Below are 22,409 nucleotides of genomic sequence, written 5' to 3'. Positions count from 1 at the left end.
AAAGGAATTGACTACCCAAATCTTTTCCATTTCAATGAGATGTTCTTTTTGCTCAAATTAAATGAGCTTGTCAAAATAAATAAGCAAGCATGGTCACCGTGGATGGTGAAGCCAGGTCCTCAGTAGAGGAAATCAATCTGGAGGTGGGGGTTGGTTTCTCACTCTGCTCAAGGCAGGCAAGTCTCCAGTCTCATTCACTTCTTGTTCTTGTTTAGCATGCCCCCATTTCCCTCTGCGTTGGATGCAAACCATACACATCTTTTGAGGCCAACTTTAATCTCTTCTCCTCTTGGAAGTCAGAGTATTCTTTTCAGAATTCCTAACATTTTCAGCCTGTGCTGTGCAAGTTGGCACATAGTTAAATTCTTCTTTTTTGTGCTGTGCTCACACTGTTCCATGGATGTTAGCCTTACCATTTAAACAGCCTGAACCTCTCACAGAGTACAGAGATGTTCTTGAGAACATCGTTGAACCACTAGATCAAGGCATGCCTGTGGACTTTGCAATTTCCAGAACCAATAAAAGTATCTTTATTATTTAAGCTGGTTTGAATCATGTTTTTTGTTATGAGTAACAAAATGGATATAGGAGATACTTGGTAAATATTTCGATAGAACTTTCAGTCGTCCCTATTTATCTCAATATTTTATCTCTACTCAGAGATCAGATGTCACTTCAAACAGAATCATATTTGAACTGCTTCTTTTTTAAAATACCAATATTCAGTTACTTTTAGATGGAGAATACTGCGACATTCCTTCCACCTGTAGGGAAAACTATGAATTAAGGAGAAGAAGTAAAAAGAAAAATTTTCTACTCCCAAACTTTCTCCCTTTATGGAAGGTTTATTGGAACTTTTGAGGAACACGGAGAAAGAGCAGCAGTGGAGGAGGGGATGACTCCAAATTAATTTTCAGCCTTTTCAGGTTATTCACCTCTCTACTCAACTGCTCCATGGCTTGTGTCTAACAAGGGTCATTTCTAACCTTTTCTTGCAGAGTTTTCCATTCTTTTTTCTGTCTCTAGCCTTTACGCCATTCATGTGCCCAATACATACCCTTCACACCATGTCTCATGGCTCACAATGATTCTCTGCAAAAGCAAGGTTTCTTAGTTTCTGAGAACTACTGACATTTTTGGTAGATAATTCTTTGTTGTGAGGGACTGTCCTGTGCACTGTACAATGTTTAGCAACATCACTGGCTTCCACCCACCAGATGCCAGTAGCCCCCCTTCCCAGAGTGTGACAACCAAAAATGTTTACAGATAGTAGCCATTCTAACAGGTGTGAGGTGATGGCTCACTGTGGTTTTAATTTGCATTTCCCCAATAATTAATGATGTTGGACTTTTCTTTATGAAACTGTTGGCCATTTGTTGTCTTCTTTTGAGAAATGTCTATTCAGGTCCTGTGCCTATTTTCAAATTGGGTTATTTGTTTTCTTGCTGTTGGGTTGTTTGAATTCCTTATATGTTTTGGACATTATCCCCTTAGTTAATGAATATATATGATATATTTCAAAACTAATGAGAGTAAATTTTGAATGTCTCACCACAAAAAATAAGTGAGGTTATAGATATATTATTTGAGCTTGATTTAATCATTCCAGATTGTATACATATAGCAAAACATCACTTCTACCCCATAAATATATGCAATTCAAAAAATAAAATATTTACAGACATTACCAAATGTCCCCTGGGAGTCAATTGATGCCTCTTCCCTTTGAGAACCTCGGCTGGGTATGTGGGCAGTAGAGCAGATGTAATTTGAGAAAATGAATATTATTTGAGCTTGATTTAATCATTCCACATTGCATACATATAGCAAAAGATCACTTCTACCCCATAAATATATGCAATTCAAAAAACAAAATATTTGCAGACATTGCCAAATGTCCCCTGGGAGTCAGAATTGATGCCTCCTCCCTTTGAGAACCTCGGCTGGGTCTGTGGGCAGTAGAGCAGGTGTAATTTGGGAAAATGACTCACCTCCACTGTTTGCTATTTGGAGGAAAGCCATTCAGCAAGCCGTTAGCTTGCTGAGTACATTCACTCAGGATCTCCATCCTGAAGTGACAAAAGAATCAAGATCCTTGGAGCTCTCAAAATAGAACTTTTACTGGTTTCTTTCAACCCAAATCCTCGGCAATCACTATTCTATCAGATTATCTCACTCTCCAGTAAAAAATGGGGCCGGGTGCGGTGGCTCATGCCTGTTATCCCAGCACTTTGGGAGGCCGAGGCAGGCAGATCACGAGGTCAGCCTGGCCAACATGGTGAAACCCCATCTCTACTAAAAATACAAAAATTGGCTGGGCATGGTGATGTGTACCTGCAGTCCCAGCTACTCGGGAGGCTGAGTCAGGAGAATCACTTGAACCCGGGAGGTGGAGGTTGCAGTGAGCTGAGATTGCACTACTGCACTCCAATCTGGCAACAGAGTGAGACTCTGTCTCAGAAAATATTTTTTTCCTCTCAAACATAAACATACAATAAATGAAAAAAATCAAGATACCTTGCACTCTGATCCCTTGGTTAATCTGTCTTATCTCAGCATTGCCATAGTTTTTATATCATGTGACCTTTCCTCAATTTGGTACTGTGTTTTCATCATGATCATGAGCCCTTTGTTCACTAATGGACACGTTCATTTAACTTTCCCCAATTCAATGATCTCTTATGAGTGTGCGGACCATTTACTGTTGAGTACTGATCTGATACCCTGACCTTCACCTGGTCTCACAATAGTCAACCACGTGAAGCATTATTTATAATAGCTAAGACATGGAAACAAATGAAGTGTGCGCCCACAGATGAACAGATAAAGACAATGTGGTGTATATATATACACACATACATATACACAATGGAATACTATTCAACCTTGAAAAGGAGATACTGCCATTGCAACATGGATGAACCTGGAGGGTATTACGCTAAGTGAAATAAGCCAGGCAGAGAAAGACAAACACCTTGTGATCTCACCAATAGGTAGAGTCAAAAAAAGTCGAACTCATAGTAACAGAACAGAACGATGGTTACCAGGATCTGGGGGTTGGGGAAAGCTGGGAGATGTTGGCTGCAGAGTCCAAACCTTCAGTTATAAGATGAGTAAGTTCTGGGAGTCTAATATGCAGTACAGTGACTATAGTTAATGATAAATGTATGTGTGAAGTTTGCTTAGAGCGTAGCTCTCAAGAGTTCTTATCACACATACAAAAAAGTGGTAACAAGGTAAGGGGGTAAATGTGATAATTAGCTTGACTGTGGGAATCGTTTCACAATGTATAGGTGTATCAAAGCATCACGTTGTGCACCCTAAATGTAGTCAATTTTTATTTGCCAATCATAGCTCAACAAAGCTGGAAAACGAAGACAAAATCCCCCAAAACTGATATGCTGGGGTTGCTACCTGTAGCTTTCCCTGGATTTGCAGGTCGAATCATAGCCTGAATCCCCAGAAGAATTGGGAAGGGACAAGAGAGTAAAACTCACCCTCGTAGTGGGAGGGGAGATGGGCTTCTCGTTGGCTTGGACAGGATCTTCACTCTGATCTGGGGGCTCTCTTGGTTGGTGGGAGGAAGCTTGGTGCTCTGTCAGAAAGATGCTGTGCATTTCTGGAAATGGGCAGAGGCAGCTCTTACCTGCATGGAGGGGGGCATAGCAGCTCCAGGCACAGCCCCCAGCACCACGTGAGTGACATCACACACTTTTGGCTTGTAGCCTTGCAGCATTCAATACGTATTTGTAGACTGTTGTTTTGAAAAGTAATTAAAAATTTATCTTTCCAGGTCCTTGCAGTCTAATGGGAAAACCCACAATCCCTAACTCAGTGGCTGGCACGTGGGACATGCTCAGGTGTGTGTGTGCCGTGTTTCCGTTTATTGAAGAGAATATAATCATTTATTAGGTAAAATCACACATGGCAGTGCTGAGGTGAAACAGATTAACCATGGGATCAGAGTGCATGTATCTTAATTTGTTTATTTATTCAGTTAATTATATGTTTACATTTGAGAGCAAAGACATTTTCATCTGGATAACAAGGCTTCATCTGACTAAGGTAGGGAATTATGGAGGATTTTGTCCTAATAGTAATTTCCAGTGTCTTGATTGACTTATTATCCAAAAGATAGCAAGTAAGAAAATGGAATAAAGCTCTTGAGAGGGCCTGTACTGAGCTGGGATCAAGAGATCTGGCTTCCTGTCCTCATCTGTCTATGGATGGCCTGGGATAAAGTCTGACTTTACCTTCCCAGGTGTCATTCTGTATGTTTATTTATTTCTTAGATAAACAAGAAGTGTGGACTAGATAATTCAGATGATTTCTGACATTCTATGATTGGATTACAGAAGTTCTGGCTTTCTGAGCAGCACGTTTTAAAACTCCTTGTTTTTACTCTTCTTCCACCTCTTAGACCCACGAGTCTCCTGGGGATGGTTATTGATAGACGTATTGTACCTTACATTTCCTTGATATGTGTGACGGTTAATTGTATATGTCAATTTGACTGGGCCACAGGAAGTCCAGGTGGTAGCTGGTTAAACACTATTTCTGGGTGTTTCTGCGAGGCTGTTTCCAAAAGAGATGAGCATTTGAATTGCTGGACTCAGTAAAACCCTTGGCACTCCCCAGCGTGGGTGAGTGTTATCCCGTCTATTCAAGGCTGGAATACAGCAAAAAGCCAGAGGAAGGTTGAATTCATCCTCCCTCTATGTGACTGCTTGGACTGAGGCATGAATCTTCTTCCCTGGGAAGTCCTGGTTCCTAGGCCTTCAGGCTTGGACTGGGATGTGTACCATTGACTCTCAGGCTCTCAGGCCTTTGAACACCACCACTGGCCTTCCCAGGTCTCCAGCCTGCAGAGGGCAGGTTGTGGAATTTCTTAGTCTCCATAATCATGTGAACCAATACCTTTTAATACCTTACGCCCCACCCACTCTCTGTGTCTACACAGACACACACACACACACACACATGTACAAAAAGACAGACACACACACATATTTGTGAATGTATTATTTTGGTTTGTTTCTCTGGAGCATACTGACGAACGCAGTGTGCTTCTGCAGTCCTCTGCATGCCTGTCCCAGGTAGATAGCACCTGAGCTCCCTCTCATCCCTGCACTGCCACAGTTTGCTACCCTGCCATACCTCTCAGGGCCTTTCCTTTGATATAAATGGGTAGGCAGGGGCTTCATACAGACCTAGTGGGCAGCTGTGTGTTCTCATTCACTCCCCATTCCCTGGGAGGCTGTTGTAGCTCCAACTGGAAATCCAGATGGGTCATAGTCCCCCACTGGCCTTAGCTGTTAACGTTGTTATAAAGTCAGTTCGTGAAAGTCCTCGAAGGATTCTGGCAACAGAACAGCAGGAAAGGCCTTTTGTCTTCTAACTTTATTTCTGGCTTTACCTTAGCTTTCTTTTCCTACATTCATTTTTCTTTTATCTCAATTTCTTTATTAACATTTCTATTTTATTTTTAAATTATTGTCTATAAACACCTCTACTCCTTCTCCTCAAGCTTAATGATAGTACCTGGGATTTTAATGTTTATTTGTATATTTTTATTTGTACAAATTTACGGGGTACATTTGCAATTTTGTGACATGCATAGATTTTATAGTAGCCAAATAGAATTGTTAGGGTGTCCGTCACGAAAAAAAGTACATTGTACATTTTTTATAATGAGTAATTTCTTATTATAATGTTTAATTCACACTTCTGGGCTTGAGCAAATATATGTAAACAGTAAATCTGAGTCAATGCAAATAGGCTATCTGGGAGGAACACAGAACAAATGACCCCATCCATAACTGTGATTCAGAAAGTAGGATGTGAAGGAAGGGAGACAGGAGCAGGTGACTACTGAGGTGTTCTGGTGTGGAGGGACAGGGAGGGGGTGCACAGTGGCACAGAAGCACAGCGGGAGAGCCTCTCTGAGAGTGTGCTGCAGATATCTGGGGTGGAGGGTGAGGGGTGGTGCATGGCAGGAGCTGGGTGAGAACGTCACCTCTTACCTCTGAGGCACGACAGCAGGAACAGGATCAGTGCCAACACAGTGGCAAATTTACATTGGTCCTGATTCTGCATGCAAGAGATATTCTTGCCAGGCCGCTCTTCACTGAGTAGACTGGACAGCCTTTAAAGAATCCAGGCCATCGTTAAAAAACACAGAGATATTAGTAACCTCAATGCCCAGGGCTGAAAAAATAACAGGACAGCTTATTCCATTATGCTGACCTACTGCTACACATACAAGATGATTCTAGAAACAAAAACACAAACCTTTAGCTTCCTGGCTTTAAGATGAGTCATAAGTGATCCCATGTGGGCAACTAAGCTACTCACTGACAAAACTTAATTATGTTAAGTATTTTGGAAAATGGAATGATTCAGCCACAGGGACTCGATACCCCTCAGAAGCGATCAGCATTTTAGCAGTCTTTTAGATCTAATTTTCAAATGCAAAGTAATCGCGAGGGGACACATATTATTTAACACTCATCACCATATATAAGTGTGCTTGCTGCTGTTTCTGGATTGAATAAGCCAAGAGCTCATCTGGGCATTCTGTGGGACATGAAGATTCACTTGTGGTTTTTCTTTCAAGAATTGCAGTCAGGATTGTAGGAACTTAAAATTGATTTGTAATCATTTGAGAGGTGATGATGTGGAAAGGAAAATAACCTATAGGTCAACAGTGATAAATTTAAGCAATTTCATAGCAATTTTCAAAGTTCTTGGGACCTGCCTTGCTTATTTCCAATTTCAAGTGTTCGTTCTGGCTTAAAAGCCCTGCCTCCCTTCTCCGTTTTCCAAGTCTAGGCTGACCATGGTCTAAGCCACCAGCCAAAAGCCACCAGGAGTATATCTGAATTGAATGAGTTGGAGTCGACCTTTGTTAAATGAGCTGAGTCTCCTGAAAGAAGAAGCCCGTGATGGAGAACTGCGGAGTGCCAGCATCTCTGTTGGAGAGTGTTAGAAAGGACTCACTACAGGAGCTTGGGCCTCTGTGAGGCGAGCCGGGGGAAGGTCCCAGGAAGTGGAGCTTTGCTGTGGACTGGTTACTGTCAGGAAGCAGGGCTAATTCTCTAGATGGGTGGCTTAATAGATCTCACTGAGAAGACAGGAAGACTAGACTGAGGCCAGTCATTCTCACTGACGAAGTGGCAGGAACTCCCATCAGCTAGGATGGTGGTGTGTTTGCACACAAGGATGCTCTGTGTTCAGACATGATTACAAAGGGTCTTATTTTTTGCCTTGATCCATCACGATCACAGAGTGGCCTTGTCTAGTGTTGATGTTGTGTAAATTGTTGATTTCAGCAGCAGGATACAAGGCTGTCTTCTGGAGGTCAGGAGCTGCTTTTCTCTTTCTCACCATTGAACTTATATTATCCAAATTGGGACACTTCAAGAGTGAAGGGGGGTGCCACTGACAGTGGCAGGAGGCAGACAAATGCCTAGGCAGATAGGGGCAGGTCCCCAGTGAAACTCCACCTCCAAGCCGAAGACAGCTTAAAGCCTAAAAGCCAAGCTACAAGTCCAATCCACGGACTGGATTGAGAACACGTGTCTTCCCATTTGACGCGCTTTCCTCTCACCCTTCACCTATTTTACATATACCTACCCTTTCTTAATTGGTTTTCTATACTACTGTGCCCACCTTTGAGTGGTGTCTTTGCTTTAACCTCTCTTTGCATACTCACAAACCAATCAGCATGCACTCTCCTATTCTGAGCCCATAAAATCTCAGCCACACTGGGAGAGAAAACAACTGACTGTGGGGTAGGGAACCATCCCCATGTCCCCTCTCCGCTGAGAGCTGTTCCTTCGCTCAATAAAATTCTTCTCTGCCCTCCTCACCCTTCAATTGTCAGCATATCCTCATTCTTCTTGGACGTGGAATAAGAGCTTGGAAACCACTGAATGTGGGTACAAGATATAACACAGTGGGCTGGGGTTCCACACCTGGCTCAGCCATGGGCTGAGCTGGTGCACAAGCCAGACTTGACTGGGTGCCTCCTGCAACAGGCAGGGTCCCTCCCGCAGCAGGTAGTGTGTCTGAGTTAGGCCTCAGTGGGGGCGTCACCAGCTGGCAAAGTGACTGAAAAAAATCCTGCATCACTGTTAATCATTTTGCAGGAGTGACGGGTGTAAATTGTGACTGTTCTCAAGAAACCGGTTGGGGCAATGTCCACACTGAAATCTTGCCCTTCCAATTCATCTGTCCCTTCCAAAGGTCCTCTTTGCACTGGTTTTATCATATTAATTGGTATCATTGGACCTCCCATTACAACGTTTCTTTCATACTACACTTTGTGCTTCGTCAGGTAGGATCTTGTCAGGAAACAGAATTGTACCCAGAGGTTGTAGCTGCAGAAACCCAACAAAGGCAATGATGACAGAGGACTGTGCTTTAAGGTTTAGGGATGCAGCAGGGAGAGCTGAAGCTAGCCACACACTGCAGGAGGCTTTGCGGCTGGGCAAGGAGGAAATGGTGGTGGTAACTGAACCAGGTGGGGCTGCAGCCCTGAAGGGGCCTCTGGCAGGAGCTGTGGTTAGGAGGGCAGCAGTCTCTGCCTGGGGCAGGGGGAAGCTGGGAGGGAGCAGTCAACTAGACCCAGCTAGCAAGGGAGATGGGCAGGACAGAGTGGAGAGGAAGGGGTGAGGCAGCAGCCCACAGCTCAGCACAGGAGACTCTGTGCACTTAGGAGTACACCACTTCTGCATTGTTCTAACAACCGTTAGAGGGAGGCCTAGTAGGTCGAGTGTGCTCATTTTACAGAGAAGGAGAGTGGGCCCAGGGTCACATGCGTCCATGGTGATGTGGCTGGACAGCCATGGGGACTGGCCACAGAGCTCCTGACTTCCAGTTCTGTTGATAGCCAAACAGGGGGCAGGGAGTGTGGAAAAGACCTCACAACTGCCAGGATGTGTGTGGAGCAGGAGACCTGGTCAGAGAGGGAGGAGGTGGTTTGTGTGGTGTGTTCTCACTCAGCTATAAGCAGCTGCAACGAAGGGACCGTTTTCTGAGAGTCATAGTGGCACTTGCGGGAATCCAAATGGTTTTGACAAGCAACAGAGCAGAACACAGTCACCGTTACCAGCGCCTGATGGTTTTCTCCGTTGCTTGCTTTCTTTCCACTCTATTAATTTGTCTGGATGTTGAAGACCAGGGACCTCTATTTCTGTAGCATTTGTTGAAATCTCATAGAGCCCTCTGAGTGAAATCAAATGAAGACGGATAAAGGGAGTGGGGGTGGGATTGACTTGATCTACTGTGAAGAGTGAGGGAAATTTGGATTGTGTCAGATGGGAGAACGCAGAACTCCAGAGGAACAATGGAAGACTCTAGAGTCAGAAGGATGAGCCCAGCACCCATGCTTGTGTGTGCATGTGCCTGTGTGTACATGTGTGCACATATGCGTGAGTGTGCATGTGTGCCCCTGCATGTGTACCATACACATAGGTGAGTATGTGTGCATGTGTTTTGCAGGACGGGAAAACCAGGTATAGGTAGCTCTCAGGACTAGTAGACGACCAGCCTGAGAAGTGACCATATTGAGGACACAGCCTGTGAGGTGAGTTGGTGTCAGACCCTGAATGACAAGAAAAATGATTTGGATATGATCAAACAGTAGGGTGACATGTGTCCAGATCTGTCCTGGACAGGTTTTGTTCTGGGGTAATTAGTATCACCAGCGTGCCCTTTGGCCTGCAGAAGTGTCTCCAACAAATTATTTGGTCATCCTTTCTAATAGGAAGTGGGAAACCATCGTAGGCTCAAATGTTCCAAGCTGGACTACTGATTCTAGTTAATTATCCTTGTCTTCTATTCCTGGTCCTATCCACAAATACAAGGCTGGACGTGACTTTTCACTCTGTCTTTGACTCTGAGTTCAATTCTTGATTTTGACAGAAGGTGTTTTTTGTATCTCTTTCCCAGACCTTCTGCTGAGGATACATGGCTCTGAGTTTGCAGAAGATCAAACCTTTAAATAAAAATCGGTAACTATGTGAGGTGATGGATATGTTGATTTGCTTGACTGTAGTAATCATTTCCCAAAGTATATGTATATCAAACAATCGAATTGTATAAACTGTATTTCAATAAAACTGTTTTTGTTTTGTTTTGTTTTGTTTGAGATGGAGTTTTTCACTCTTGTCGCCCAGCCTGGAGTGCAATGGCATGATCTTGGCTTACTGCAACCTCTGCCTCCCAGGTTCAAGCGATTCTCCTGCCTCAGCCTCCCGAGTAGCTGGGATTACAGGCATGCGCCACCACGCCCGGCTGATTTTGTATTTTTAGTAGACACAGGGTTTCTCCATGTTGGTGAGGCTGGTCCCGAACTCCTGACCCCAGGTGATCCATCTGCCTCAGCCTCCCAAAGTGCTGGGATTACAGGCATGAGCCACCACGCCCAGCCAAAACTTTTCTTTTTTAAAAAAATCAAAACCTTTCTCTGGCCCAGTTTTCAGGGCATGGGTGTTTCCTATGAGTTAATTGTTCATTATCTTTACTTGTGGCTCCAAAGAGCACCAGCGTCTCCTCCTTCAGAGCCCGTACAAGAAGTGACCTTAGCAGAAGGAGAGAACTAGCAGGAGAACAAGGGAGGGAGTTAAGGTCATTTTCTAGCAATTGTGTATTCGGGGAGTGTGAGGGAACATTGTTGTTTTACATTCATATGCAAATAGCTCTGTGTCTTGACTGGCTTCAAGGAAAGCTTTGAAAACATCAAAACAGAACTCTGTCTGAAAATGCTCTTACAGCACTGTCTCCAAAACATTCATGCCTTAAGTGTTGAATATCTAAACATCTCTCAATCAGAACCGTTTTCTTTCCTGTCTTCCCTGATATGCATAACAATGACTAAGTGTGGAATTCTGATTTCTTTTTCACACAATGGTAGCCCAGGCAGTGACCCTCATACTTCTACAAACTTAGGACACTCCTGGAGTAGGTATTTTGGTGACTGACTTACAATACTGCACTTTGCAATCTGAGGGCATTTAATTAAGCCTCTGTGATCATGAGGATATTAGAATGCCAGCCATCCAGGATCCTGGAGACTTGAGATGGAATCAAAGAGGCATTAAAGGCGATTAAAGCAAGAAAACACAAGAGACACATCAACAGCACAGCTACTCTCAGAGTTTCTCCATACAATGCACTATAAGAAAAAAATGACTAACATGTGCATTGAAACTTCATTCAAAATACAAAATTGAAGCTGGCATTCTACGTTTGCCAAATTCTGACCCATGTGTCTTCCCAGCTTTATCTTCTGCTATTCCTCTATGCAAATATGATGGTGTATGTAAACTAACCTTGTGTCTCCTGCATATGTACACTTTCTTCTAGAAAATGTACCCACACTGTGCTTCATCTGCAGTGCCCTCTTTCACCTCTTTTTTTGTTTTTTTTTTTGAGATGGAGTCTCATAGGCTCAAGTGCAGTGATGCGATCTCGGCTCACTACAACCACTGCCTCCTGGGTTCAAGTGATTCCCATGCCTCAGCCTCCTGAGTAGCTGGGACTATAGGTGTGTGCCACCACACCTGGCTAATTTTTTGTATTGTAGTAGAGATGGGGTTTCACCGTGTTGGTCAGGATGGTCTTGATCTCCTGACTTCATGATCCGCCTGCTTTGGCCTCCCAAAGTGCTGGGATTACAGGCTTGAGCCACTGCACCTCTTTTCGTATCTAGGTTGCACCTCCTTTTTCTATGAGCCATTGTGTCTGCTCCCGTCTGGAGTGATGGGCTATACCTCTGAGCCCTTATCCTACTTGTGTGGGTGTTGCTCATTTAGTACTTGCTAGTAGCAAGACCATAACCCTGTTGTCCTAGTCCATTTTCTGTTATTATAACTGAATATCTGAGACTGGGTAATTTATAAAGAAAATACATTTACATTACTTTCTACATTGCTGGAGGCTAGGAAGTTTAAGGTTGAGGAGCTGCATCTGGTGAGGGCCATCTTGCTGGTGAAGTCCCAAGGCAGGACAGGGTATCACATGATGAGGGTGCTCATGACAGACAGCCAAACTGGATTTGATAATAGACTAGCTCTTGTGATAAGACTTACCTGAGGAGGGACATTGCACAATTATAGGCAGTGAATGCGATTCCTACAGTAGGCTCTAAGAAGCAATTGTACTATCGTATCCTTTAATTTCTGTCTTTCAGAGTAGAATAGACCATTCTGGGAGGTCAAGGGCAGTTCTCTAAATGTTACCTTCCAAAAAAGCAAGGCATACCCCATATTTGATAGAACTCAATATCCAGCACCTAAAAACGGACTACAGTCACTTTTTACTTTATACACCCTCATATTTTTCAAAATTTGGTAAAGATACATTACTTTCTCTAATAAAAACACTGACAAAGGAAAACCCCTAGTTTCCAGGGAAAACCACTGTAAACAGTTTTTATGTGCTTTGAAAGATATGAAAAGCACATGAAAAGATACATACCAGAATCAAGATGATATATATATATATATATATATATATATATGATGCAATTTGCTTTTTTCTGGCAATTTGCTGTAACAGTATATCATAAAAATATACCTGATACATTTGCTGGATCTTCTTAGAATTCCTTGTTTGCTTCCTGAATCCACGGATGCTTACCACACTTCACTGCCTACCAATTGCTTGGACCCACGTGGTTCTGCTGTGTGGGCTGACCAGTTACCCTCCCCATGGGAGCTGCCAGGGAGCTGGGCCAAGCACTGCATGCCCAGAATTTCTGACTCTTCCTGTCATTTCTAGTATCTTGAGTGTATGCAAAAGGGACCAGATAATGAACAAGTGTATGCAGAGGTCTTAACTCCCCAGTAGATGAGTTTCCACCAATTGGAAACAGGATGGAAGGAAACAAAGAGGACAGGCTTCTCCTTCCTCCTTTCCTTCCTTTATTTAAGTGATGCTTTAATGGGTTCACATGAAAAGGAAGGAAGCCCTCTATAGCAGGAGACCTTCCAGAGCTACAGGATGCGGCCACCACTCAGAAGGAAGGGCTGGAAGGGAATCCTAGGGGGTGAGGGGACGAGGAGGGGCTCAGATGTGTAGGTGAAGTTGCTGAGCAGCCTGGTGGGGAGTCTGAGTCAGAGAACTCAAAGGGCAGCAGTAGTTGGCATCTTTATAGCCCTGAGTTTATCTTATATGTGGTTAGCACATGTTGGGCACAGTTTTGTGGGCATACAAAGCAGGTAGGTTCTAAATGGCTAAAAATATGCATATTTAATTTGTGTCCTAAACAGTTGAATATGGAACATTTTGAGTTTGGTGCTAGGAGGATTTTGAACAAATAGGTCTCAGCCTGCTGTGAAGAAGTAAACAACCTAGAGGTCAATTCACAGGGGCAGTCCTTGGTTCATTTATATAACACTATTTCACAGCTTCTTTCCCTCACTCTTGCTGCCCTTGCCTCATTTATACAACACCATTTCATGTCTCCTTTCCCATCCAGGCTAAAGTGACATTAATGAAAGTCAATACAATTGACCCTTGAACAACATGGGTTTGAACTGTGTAGGTTCACTGACACATAGAATTTATTTTTTGATAAAAGTTGTACCAATTATGCCTGCCTCTGCTTCCACCTCCACTTCTTCTGCCTCTGCCACCCCTGAGACAGCATGACCAACGCCTCCTTTTCTTTCTCCTCCTCCCCAGCCTACTCAATGTGAAGAGGGCAAGGATGAAGGCCATGATGATTCACTTCTACTTAAGGAATAGTAAATATATTTTCTCTTCCTTACGATTTTTTAATAATATTTGTTTACTCCAGCTTACTTTGTTATAAAAATATAGTACGTCATACATAGAAAATATAAAATATGTGTTAATTGTTTGTTATTAGTAAGGCTTCTGGTCAACAGTAGGCTATTAGTAGTTGAGTTTTGGAAGAGTCAAAAGTTATACTTGGATTTTGGACTGCATACAATTTGGGGCCCTTAACTCCTGCATTGTTTAGGGATCACCTGTACGTGTAAAGTTAGCCTATTTTTTTGAAATGGCAATTGTGTGTTGTATTTGTGAATTAGTCTGTTCTCACACTGCCAATAAAGACATACCCTAGACTGGGTAACTTCTAAAGGAAAGAGGTTTAATGGACTCACAGTTCCACATGGCTAGGTAGGCCTCAAAATCATGGCAGAAGGTGAATGAAGAGCAAAGTCATGTCTTACTTAGCAGCAGGCAAGGGAACTCCCTTTTATAAAACCATCATATCTCACGAGACTTATTCATGATCATGAGAACAGCGCAAGAATGACCCACCTTCATGATTGAATTACCTCCCACCACACATGGGAATTATGGGAGCTAAAGTTCAAGATAAGATTTGGGTGGGGAGACAGCCAAACCATATCACCCCGCCCCAGCCCCTCCCAAATGCCATGTCTTCTCATTTTAAAATCAATCATACTCTCTCAACAGTCACCCAAAGTCTTAACTTATTTCAGCATTAACTCAAAAGTCCACAGTCCAAAGTCTCATCTGAGACAAGGCAAGTCCCTTCTGCCTATGACCCTATAAAATCAAAAGCAAGTTAGTTAATTCCTAGATCCAATGGGGGTACAGGCATTGGGTAAATACATCTGTTCCAAATGGGAGAAATTGGCCAACCTGAGAGGACTACAGGCCCCATGCAAGTCCAAAATCCAGTGGACCAGTCAAATCTTAAAGCTCAAAAATGTTCTCCTTTTTTTTTTCATGTCTCACATCCAAGTCATGCTGATGCAAGAGGTGGGTTCCCATGGTCTTGGGCAGCTATACCCCTGTGGCTTTGCAGGGTACAGCCTCCCTCCTTGCTGCTTTCATGGGCTGGCATTGAGTGTCTGTGGCTTTTCCAGGCACATGGTGCAAGCTGTTGGTGGATCTACCATTCTGGGGTCTAGAGGATGGTAGTCCTCTTCTCACAACTGCATTAGGCAATGTCCCAGTGAGGATTCTGGCAGGGGCTCCAACCCCACATTTTCCTTCTGCACTGCCCTAGCAGAAATTCTCCATGTGGGCCCACCACTGGCACAAACTTATGCCTGGACCTCTGGGTGTTGCCATACATCCTCTGAAATTTAGGAAGGGGTTCCCAAACCTCAATTCTTGACTTCTATGCACCCACATGTTCAACATGATGTGGAAGCTGCTAAGGCTTGGGGCTTGCGCCCTCTGAAGTCACAGCCTGAGCTGTGCCTTGGGCCCTTTTATCCATGACTGGAGCAACGGGAATTCAAGGCACCAAGTCCCTAGGCTGCACACAGCAGGGGGGTCCTGGACCTGGCCCAAGAAACCATTCTTCCCTCCCAGGCCTCCGGGCCTGTGATGGGAGGGGCTGCCTTGAAGGTCTCTGATATGCCCTGGGGACATTTTCCCCATTGTCTTGGTGATTAACATTGGGCTTCTTGTTACTTATACAGATCACTGCAACTGGCTTGAATTTCTTCCCAGAAAATAGGTTTTTTTCTATCACATCATCAGGCTGCAAATTTTCCAAACTTTTATACTCTGCTTCCTCTTGAATGCTTTGCCACTTAGAAATTTCTTCTTCCAGATACCCCAAAGCATCTCTGTCAAGTTCAAAGTTCCACATACCTCTAGGACAGGGGCAAAAAGCCATCAGTCTCTTTGCTAAAGCACAGCAGGAGTCACCTTTGCTCCAGTTCTCAACATGTTCCTCATCTCCATCTGTGACTACCTCAGCCTGGAGTTCATTGTCCATATCACTATCAGCATTTTGGTCAAAGCTATTCAACGAGTCTCTAGGGAGTTCCAAACTTTCCCATATCTTTCTGTCTTCTGAGCCCTCCAAGTATCTAGGAAGTTCCAAACTTTCCCACATTTTCCTGTTTTCTTCTGAGCCCTCCAAATTGTTCCAACCTCTGGCTGTTACCCAGTTCCAAAGTCACTTCCACATTTTTGGGTATCTTTACAGCAGCACACCACTCTACTGGTACCAATTTACTGTATTAGTCTGTTCTCATGCTGCTAATAAAGACATACCTGAGATGGGGTAATTTATAAAGGAAAGAGGTTTAATTGACTCATAGTTCCACATAGCTGGGGAGGCCTCAAAATCATTGCTGAAGGCAAAGAAGGAGCAAAGGCACATCTTACATGGTAGCAGGCAAGAGAGAGTGTGTAGGGGAACTCCCCTTTATAAAACCATCAGATCCTGTGAGGCTTATTCACAATCACAAGAACAGCATGGGAAACACCTGCCTTCATGATTCAGTTACCTCCCACTGGGTCCCTCCCACCACACATGGGAATTACGGGAGCTACAATTTAAGATAAGTTTGGGTGGGGACATGGCCAAACTATATCAATTTGCATGGATTTTCTCTAATTTCTGTGATGATTCTCTTGTTTATGAACATTTACTTTGTTCTTTAACTTTTCTTGTCAGAAAGCAGTACTTTGTTGACTGTCTTTGTCTATATATCATTACATACCTCTGGAAGCTGAATTTTGGATTAAAAGTCTTTGATTTTTGGTTTCTGATACTACTGTCAGTTCCCTTTAAAAACATTATTTCAGTTTATATTTCCACCAGTAATGATGTCAAATCACTCCTCTCTTCATATTCTGGATATTATCATTCAACTCCTTGACAACCTAATAGGTTAAAACTTGATAGCCTATATGTTTTTCTGATCTTTGATGAGGTTGGTTTTTGGTATGCTAATTATATGGAGCTCCCACTCCAGTTTCCAGGAAGATGCCCGTTACGACATCTCTCAGATATTTAGGAAAGTTCCCTGTGAGCCTGTGTCACATGTATTCAAACCAGCATCTTGGGATTTTCTGCTGCTTGTTTGGTCATTTATCCCTAGGCTGCCTCTCCCACTGATGATCTTGCAGTTCATGCAGCTGTCCTCTGCTAGTGACTATAATTATTATTGTCTTCTGGTATCGGGGGCGGCGGGGGGAACCTTGCTACCTTGTGGCTCTGTTGTATCACTCGTAGGTTCTCCTTTAATTTCCTACAGCAAAGTTGAATCTTAGTTATAAATTTAATAAAAAATTGACTAAAGATTTGAAGATAATTGAAGAAGTGTACCAAATAGGAATTAAAATAAAATTTTCATGCAAGGGCAGAGCTGAACTTTGGTCCCTTTCTGGCCTGAAAATGAAAAATCTTAACCTGCTACCAGGATACCTCAGTGAAATTGAGGGCCATAAAACCATTGACATGGCAAATTGATCCTTACTATTTGTCTTTTTATGTCTTGTTACTGATGCATTGCTATTTAATAGGCAATTTAACATATTATCTCCCCTGCTTTATGCATACACACACAGATTTTTAAAATTATCCTAGTGAGAGCACTTCATAATACTGCAGAATACGGTATTTTTGACTGTACAATGTTGTACAACAGATCTCTAGAACTTATGTATCTTGCATAAGTGAGTCTTTTTGCCCATTGAATCCCATTTCCCCTTCTCCCTCATCCCTAGCACCACCATTGTATTCTCTGCTTCTCTTAAGTTTGACTATTTTAGATACTTCATGTAAGTGGAGTCATGAAGTATTTGTCCTACTTGTTACTGGTTTATTTCACTCAGCATAATGTCTTCAAGGTTCATCCATATTGTTGCATAAGGCAGGACATCTTTTAAGGCTGAATATTCCGGTGTATCTATATACCATATTTCTGTATCCACTCATCCACTGATGGACTTTTAGGTTGTTTCCATACGTTGACTGCTGTGAATAAGCTGCAGTGAACATAGGAGGGCAAACATCTCTTTGAAATACTGATCTCTATTCTTTTGGATAAACACCCAGGAGAAGGATTGCTGGATTATATAGTAGTTCTAATTTCAGTTTTTTTGAGGAATCCTCATACTATTTCCTATAGCAGCTGCACCATTCTACATTCCCACCATCAGCATACAGGGGGTTCAAATTTCTCCACATCTTCACCAACACTTGTCATTTATTTTATTTGTTTGATGATGGCTTTTTTTTTTTTAACAGCAGGCCACTATTTCAACTTTCTTTCAGGTTTTATTGTCTGATTTTCCCCATTTAAAAAAACCTTCCACAAGAAAACAATTGGGGTGAGCTGCAGTCCTACCCTGAGACAAGAGGGTCCTTTGTCCTGGTCCCCATGTCTGGGAGCACTTGACTCTGGTCCTCCAGTTGCTCTGTCCATGGAGGTGAGGGCATGTGGGCCCAGGGTATGTGTCCACTCAGAGCCTGTACCCCATTTGCCTATTTTCATACCATGTTCCAGGCACCCAGGGCCTTGGCATTCTCTGCACACCTGCCCCAAGGCAGGGTTCAGCACCTGAAAGGGTCTCCTTTCCAGGTGATTCTCTTGAAGACAGATGATGCCTCTGGAGTGAACAGCCCTAGGCATAACTGGTGGCCAGGAAGATGCTGTATGTTATGGGATTGTGGAAGGAGTATGGACTGAGCTGGGATGCGCAGCTTGCAACTGCTACACAGATGAACTTGAGACTCTCCTTGTGAGGAGAATTTTAATGCCAGCACAGAATTTTAATGATTTTGACAGCTCTAAATTTAAACCTAGAGTTCTAAGCCATTATGGAGATACATTTGCCAAAGAAAATGATGAAATGAAATTTGAAGTTGCCGATAAAATGAAATTTCAGTCTGCCAGTGAGATGAAAATACAGATCAACAAAATATATTTGTAAATACATTACCTTGGGGCATGCAGAATATGGGTCTCCATTTTTACTTATTCCTGGGTCCTGTAAATGTTAGTGGCAGCCTGGTAAGCTATACGTGATATGAAGTTTAAGGGACATAGGTCTGAAGTTACTGGATATGTCAAATACAATTGTTCTGTATTCTTGCCTCCCACAATCCTGATTTACTCATTTATGCCAAGGATTCTATGGACAGTGATATCTTCCCTGGTCTTTAGCATAGTTCCTGGTTCCTGGTATATGCACAATAAATATAGGACAAATTAATACATGTTATATGAAATCTTCTAGTCTTCTTTTGCACTTGATTTACCATTATTTGCAACGCAATATTTTTAGCATTTCTTTTGTCTTGGATTTTTTTGTGTGTGTTTGTGCTGTCCTGAATGTAAAGCTGTAGCATGGGCATTTGACAGTTGATTCTCTTACAACTCATACATTAGTTACGAAGGAATTTCAAATTCCAGGTGTAGATCAAAAAGGAAAAGATTTGGCCAATGTGTTTTTTTTTTCATACACTGCAAATTATGCCATGTTCGATTAAAGTGGAATTGCCCAATCAACTCCTACCTAGGAAGGTCCTAAAGGAGACTGTGTACTCTTGTCAGGATCCCCACTCGGGTCTGTGTTAGCCTAAAGCAAGTTCTACGTACACTCTTCCTCTGAAAGTGACAATAGTGAGACTTCCCTGTGGGCTCCAAGCAGACACTGGAGTTCCTGCTTCCTGTCTGACCCTTTGCCTCCTCCACCCATCAAATATAAATGAATTAAGGTCTTACTGTAGCACTGTTTAAAAATTTCAAAAAGAAAGTATGTAATGTCTTTTTGAAAGAGGGAGACATATCCTTGAGGAAGGATTTTTTTTAAAAACAAAGAAAAAGATGTTCACCATAAAATAATAGTACATTTAATTATTTTAACATATAGCATTTATATTTGTCCACAAAAGGATAACCATAAAAGATGATGAATATGATCATTTGTTTGACAGTAGTAATAATTTTCCTATGTTTATGCATATCAAAACATTATGTTCTATATTTTAAATTTATACAATAAAAATAATTTAAAAAGAATTCTTATTCATGAAAAGACACCATAAAAATAAAAATTCAAAAACTGAGAGAAGATAAACAGAACACATATAACTAATAAAGTATTATCAGAATATATATTAAAATGTCTACAAAACAAGAAAAAGATAAAAATATAAAAATGGGCATAAGATGTAAGTGGACATTTTACTACAGATTGAAAAAACAAAGGGACAATAAATATATGATTATATATTCCATTTCATCATTGATTATTGGAAGAATTAAAGAACTTGATAATATTAAATGGTAGAAGGTATGATAACAGGAAGAACTTGTACTCATTGCTGATGGGAACATTAACTGGGATAATTTATTTTTTAAAGATTCATGTTTTTGTGTAAGTTGAACATTTGCACATCTTGTGATCAGGAGCTATCTATCCCACTCCTAGGTATATATACAAGAAAAAATTATTTGACAAGTGCACCAGGAGATGTGTATAATAATATTTACAGCACTCTACTTATAATATGAAAAAACTGGAAAAAATCCAAATTCCCACTGACAAAAGAATAGATTATTGTTTGGCCTTCAGAGAGAGAATTCATACTTTGAGAGGGGGTTTCAAGAATGGGAATCACACCTCTCTGGTAGGTATGATTTCAGATCCGTATGTTAAAGGGATGAATGATCTTATCCACTGTCAAATCCCCGGAAAGACTGTCAGTACAATATGTTGAGCAAGAAAAGCTAAGTTGATTAGATTTATGGCAGTAAGGAAAAGCACTGCCATGACAGAATATTAGTAGTGTCTCAGAAGGAAAAAGTCAAGAGTGGCTATTTATGAAACTTTAGTACCCTGGCTAGATGACTTTAAGGTGGGTCTACTATGCAGGATGATAACTGGCGTTGGGAAAAGATTATATTATAGTAGTATTAATTGGTGGGCACAGAGACAGGAAGATCTTGAAGAGGATATTAGTGAGTCAGTTGTGAGTCTTCAGAAGTAGAGATTTTTTTTTCTTTTGTTAGTTTATGGTGTTAGCTTTCTGGAGCAACAATTCCTTGGAGCAAGTATCTGAGATATTTTTGCTTGCCCCCAGTAAATTATTTAGCAAAAACAAGAAAAGATGTTTGTCCCAAAGATTTTAGGCCGTAGAAAGTAAGATACATTTGATTTTGGAATAACGCAAGAATAGGAAAGCATGTTGGTTTCAGTTATTGCCAACTTCCCTTGATAATTCTTCAATCACATTAAAGAATAGACCATTGCCTTCTGGGGACGTGATCAATTCTGATCTTCACCACTGTTTACTGTCTTTGGTCACATATGAAGTTTCTGATGTTTGCTATTCCAACCTTTATACACGTCAGAGTTTGTTGTGCTTTTTGTTGAAAGTTTATTTGTTGGGTCCTTTGATGGAACAGGGGCTGTACAGCAGTCCTAAAGACTGCAGATGACACATCTGAGCAGTACAACACGTAATATACTATGAGAAGAATTATGGTCCAAGTGTATAGTCCACAGCTAAGCCAAATTAAATAAAAACACCCACATTAAACAAAAATAAAATGTATCACCCTCAATCTGAAGAGATACATAACCATATTAGCTCAATTATCTAATTTCATATTACCTTTGTTTCCCAGATTTTTTTTGTCATATTAAACATCCAAGAGAGATCAGTAGATGTTTGAGTACAATATTCTTCCCATAAGGCAGCACATGCTCCACCTTGAGAAGGGTATACCTTATCTACTCAGCTCTGTTCTGAACTGCCACCTGCTCCCTTTCATAGAATTCCTCTCAAGTGAGGACTATTTGAAAACAAGTAATGTACAGAGAAAACAGGTTGCTGTAAAATTTTCAGGTCATAGCCAGTAGCCTGTTGCATCACAAATCCAGAATCAGTTATTAGGGACAATCTAATTAAACTTTGGCCCAATCAGGTCTGACGATATATTGTCGTGGTATAATATAGTAATGTTTGGATCCCCCTCATCAAATGTGGTTCTGTGTCAAGCGACGGTTGGTTTAGAATAGTGATCATTAGGTGGGTTTAAAGCAAGAGAGCTTCACACGGAGCCTAAGCAGTTCTTCTTTCTTACAATGTCTGTAAAACTGAGACAACTTCCAAATAGCAACTGCTTTTCTAACTCTTTTAGAAACTTTCTTACCATAGAAGTTCTGTTACAAAAGGCATTTCCTATGAAAGGCACTTGAATACTGTTTCTGTGGAGATAGAAAACCCTCTTACTATGTACAATCTGAAAGGGGATTTTTGATTTCTGGCTGGCTGTCCTGTTGAGTGGCTTTCAACCTAAAAAATGCTTTCTACTGGAGTCTAATTACCAAGGAATCCAACTGATTATTAAAAGAATGTGTTATCAAAGCAAGGAAAACGGCACACAAAGGAAAATGAATGCAAAAAATGGTCCATTTGTTTATGTATTTTGCCAAGTCATTAATAATAAATTACATTTTGGTATTGGACTCATACTAAGTAGCGGCTAAGAAAAAAAATATTGATCATAAGGACAGTATGAGTACCATAACTAATAAATAAAAATGTTTCCTAATATCCCAAAACCTTACGGCAAGTAAAGAGAAAAGAAACTACCTAAGAATATAGAAAACAAAGCATGAAAAAGCATAAGAATCTGTGA

The sequence above is a fragment of the Mandrillus leucophaeus genome, unplaced genomic scaffold, assembly GCF_000951045.1.
Source record: "Mandrillus leucophaeus isolate KB7577 unplaced genomic scaffold, Mleu.le_1.0 Scaffold266, whole genome shotgun sequence".
Classification (NCBI taxonomy): domain Eukaryota; kingdom Metazoa; phylum Chordata; class Mammalia; order Primates; family Cercopithecidae; genus Mandrillus; species Mandrillus leucophaeus.
The sequence above is the reverse complement of the archived record's forward strand: the minus strand, read 5'-3'. Positions refer to the sequence as shown.